Below are 4764 nucleotides of genomic sequence, written 5' to 3' on the forward strand. Positions count from 1 at the left end.
GCCCTCACCAACAAAACAAAGAGAGTAATCAGTCTGCACATTCAAATATGAATTAAAGTATAATTTAAGGACTCATAGAATGAAAGAATTCACTCACTCTCGCAAAGAAACTCATGTGCCCCCAAAGCTCGTACCATAGGCTTGCCCATAATGTAAGTCTCTATTAATTTAAACTCGCAAAGTCTAGGATCAATTAGGTCTTCATGGGTTGTAATGTTATCTAAGGGACGGGTAGGATAGATATGGATAATAATGACTAACCCTCCTAAGCACTTTTAATACAATGCACTTTAACTTTTAAGCACATCCTCTTCATGATCACTCAACATATCGCTATGATACCATAAATAGCGTAGCCCATTGACTTTAAGAACATCTACATAAGCACTAGCACATATCAAAGTGAATTGGAGGGATTTTTTTTTTATTATTGTTTTTTCTTTCTTTTGTTTTTCAAAATCTTTTCAACACCCTCCATAAATTGGTATTTTCAGCTAATGGTTCTCTCAATACACACATGCACCTTTTGGCCTTTCTATGGTTCCACTCAAAAACTACCCAATATCTTTTCCTTCTCTTCTAGTGACTTAAGTGCTTTCGGAGGTAAAGGTTCAACAAGATTTAATAAAGAACAAAAGGGATTCGTCTTGTAATGTGGGTACCAAAGAAAAGGTTTATAGGCTCAAATGGGCTAACAAAGGATAATTTTATCATTGGTCGGCAAATAGCTCAGAGGTCAATCAAAGAAATGCATATATCATTTTCTAGACTCGCAAAGCTTACTTATTTTGCTTCAACTCATACATAAGCAAGTTCTAGACTAGCAAGGGATGACATAGAGTACAACCAAATATCTCACCTCACACAATGCACGTGACTACTCAGGACGGCTCAGACTTGGCTATCAAGTTAAGGCAACTAAGAGCAGTCATAATATAATTAAATCACATAGGATATACATAATAGGAGTCAAAAAATGAGCTCACGTTTCAAAATAAGTCATATATACTCTCAAGGCATATAGTTACAAGAATCAAGAAGAAAGTACTCATTACAAATGCTCCACCTCTAAGCCCCCGATATAAAATATGTCAAAAAACGTAGATATTCAAGTTCTTCCCATTCCATTATCAATTCAAAACAAACAAGGGAAGAAAAAATAAATCTCTTTGTATTTTTCTTTAGACTTTATACCCTCAAGAAAATTGTCTAGGAAGTCCATCGTTGGGAAAAGTCCAAAATATTTTGAAAATTCTACTTAAAAAAAAAATTACTATCCGGTTCAAAGAGTCATCCCTTGAAAAAGAACCGCAGTCATAAGAAAAACCAAGAGGGATTATTTCTACCTAATTATTTGTTTTTTCAATTCATTTTCAACACATATAAATTAACACAACTAAACTAGCATAGGAATCCATCCAAACACTCTCTTCACCCCACACTTAAAATTATGCATTGTCCCCAATGCACACCCATAAATACAAGAGGGTAAAAATAAACTCCCTGATAGACCATAGGCCGAAGCATTAGCAGCTCATGGGGTACTCAGACTTCTCCCAAACTTGATTCTTTGTGCGGGCACCTCACACTCAGTTCTCACCATCTCACTTGCTTTGCTTTATTCCAATGAATTTTCTTCCCATGCTCCTAGAAAATAAAAAAGCGACACTACAAAAAACATTTTTTTTTAAAAAGCAATAAAGCTGGGTTGCCTCACAACAAGCGCTTGATTTAACATCGCGACACGACGCGAATTACTTTTTGCCTCCACCTCGAGCTTATGAATTGAACCCCAAGTTTTGATTCAACTTTTCGATTATGCTCCAAGGGTGGTGGAACAAATCTAACTACCCAAGAAAATAATCTAGCACTCTGCTCTTCTTAGTCTTTGCATGAGGTATGTAATCCTGACTTTCTGATAAGAAGAGTTTCAGAATGTAGGCACCTTGTTCCTCATTCCTTGACTCTTCAATTGGCTCGGATGACTCTATTTCTATATCATCATCCAAACACAATGTGGAAAAATTCTTGGAGTGTGGACTAATACGCTCAACTACATGAATCTTGGTATAGTCAACATCCTCAACACCAATGGTACTAGAGTCAACTAAATATGTATCCTCAATGTCCTTGGTTGACTCCAGTATCTCTTCTACAACATCAACATCTTTAAATTTTAGCTGGTTAGAGTGTTGGTGTTCTACTTTGGACCCCTCCATTGGTACCTCAATATTTATCTCTAATGCACACAGCTCTTGGCTACTATCCATAATATTAATATATTGAGCATTAAAAGTTTCAACTAGTTGACTCACTTGAGCCTCCAAGTTGCGAATAGTTGCATCTTTCCTTTGTATCCGCAGATGTGTCTCATTATTGTTTTTCACAAGGCACCTTAGCATATCCTTGATCTCTTTCAGGTTGTCATCCCCAGGTTCTTTGTTCCTGTTAACCTCACAAGAAAAAGTAAAACCATCATAGTAAGGGGTTTGGGGAGAATAAGAAATATAATCACAACCATGAAAGTGACCATCTTGACCACCACACATATCATACACATTCCACACATAAGATTAAGTTGGTACACATAACTCGCACTCGAAAATATTTTGATAATTTTGACATAAGTGATTTCCTCTACAATATGCATAAGGAGGATCAAAAGTAGAAGTACGAAAATCAAACTCTCATTATTCCAAGATGTCATGTTTCTCAAATCAACAAGTAAAACAAAAATAAAAAAAAATTAAATACTAGAAAATAAAATAAAAGTTCAAACTTGAAACATAGAAATAAGTACACCTACATCTACACCGTTAGTTCCCCGAAAATGGCATCAAAATTTGATCATGCCCAACTCTAGTCCTAAAAGGGATAAGCGGTCACTGCAAATATAATCCGGTCTAAGAGTCCGCAGTTGAATCCCACAGAGAACTAAGTTTTAGCTACAACTTTTCATTATTACCAAGAAGACAAACTTGAACAATTTTTAAGTTATTAATATTAAAATTCTTATGTCTGACAAATAACAAATTAAAATAGTAAATTAACAACTAAAGATACTAAGAGTTGGAGACAAGATTAAGGAGGTCTAGAGTTATGATTTTCCTAATTGCCGGAATTATTCCCGCTACGTCTCCTATAATTTTGCCTAATTATTCTCTACTAATCGTGAGCACTTCAGGTGTCATAATTTACTAGACATATTCTTCCGAACTACGCTAGCTGGCACAATCTCACCGCTCACTATGACCACATCAAGGCTTTGTTATTCCTAAACCCACCTTTAAACCTGCCGTATTGCTTCCTCATATACGTTAGGAGTGAGGTTGTTCAACAACTGCCTAAATATGTACCCTTTTCTAAGTAATACATAATAAATAGGCACAGTCAATTGATGGACATTCAATCAACAAAAATAAGTACGTAGTTGAACAAGTAAAGAAATTCAAAAGCTAAATTATATTCAAAATTAACAAGAATTCATCCTCCAAAAGGTTCTATCAAAACCCTAGATAACAAATTAACTATTCATAATAGTATGCAAAACTGCAATACTAGAATTCATAACTAATAATGGAAAGAGAGGAAGAAAGAGGGAAAATGTGGAGTTGAATCCTTCTCCTTGCTCCAAGTGTGTTCTTACCTCCAAAGGTGTTGTGTAACCCTAAAGTAGTGTCTCCTCCTCCAAAAGTTTGTTTTAGGATGTATTTATATTGCCTAGGTAGGGTGGAGAAGGCAATCCAAAATCGGATAGGAGAACTGGAGGGCGCGTCTGCCTTCGCGCAACGTGCAACCATAGACGCGGACTTAGCTTTTGCAATTTTTCAGTTCATGAAGCGATCCGTGCCTTCGCTTCGCTTCGCTGTTTTATGCCTTCATTTTTCTCCTTATATAGCATCCATTTTTGTGCCACGCACGAGATTGGACGAGCTCCCAATTCTTTCCATCTCTTCCTTTTTGTGTCAAATTGTCATATTTTGATCATTTATCATCCAAACTCGCTCCTACACATAAGAAACACATAATGAGCATATTTCATTTCAAAAATCACATAAACTCTCGCAACTCATACAAGAATTAATATGCAAATATATACTTAAATATACACTTTTTATTATTTATCATGTACATGTAACATACATATTAATTTTGTTTTTGCTAACGAATGTTATTAGTTTCGAACCCAGTTAATTTTGTATTTTTCTCTTAAAATATGAATGACCCAACCCAACTTACCCAATATCTATATACATATATTAAAATAATACTAAAAGTGAATCTTTTTCGTACAAAAATCTTAGTCCGGAATACTAAAAGTGAATCTTTTTCGTACAAAAATCTTAGTCCGGAATGCATGAGAGTTTAACCAAAAAGAATAAGAAATAAAAGGTATAATTAGAGAGCATTTGAAACAAAAATGACATCAATTTGAATGAAAATATTGAAAAGAAAATAAAAGATAGAAATATCGTGTTTTGAAGGATTCACTTTTAGTATTAGTTTAACTTATATATGGATTTTGGGTCGGCTGAGTCCAACCGGGTTGAGTCATTTCTATTTTAATATGGTTATTATTTATTATACTAAAAATAAAAGATAAAAAAAAGTGAAATAAGAAAATACTACCGAAAAATTATATTTTCTGATCAGTATGATTTTTGTGTGAGTTAGTGAAAATTTCATGATTTTTGTGTGAGAAAATAAAGTTATATAACTTTCATGAAAAAAGAAATCATATTTATATGACTATTTGTGTAAGAA

The sequence above is a fragment of the Nicotiana tomentosiformis genome, chromosome 8 (genome assembly GCF_000390325.3).
Source record: "Nicotiana tomentosiformis chromosome 8, ASM39032v3, whole genome shotgun sequence".
Taxonomy (NCBI): Eukaryota; Viridiplantae; Streptophyta; class Magnoliopsida; order Solanales; family Solanaceae; genus Nicotiana; species Nicotiana tomentosiformis.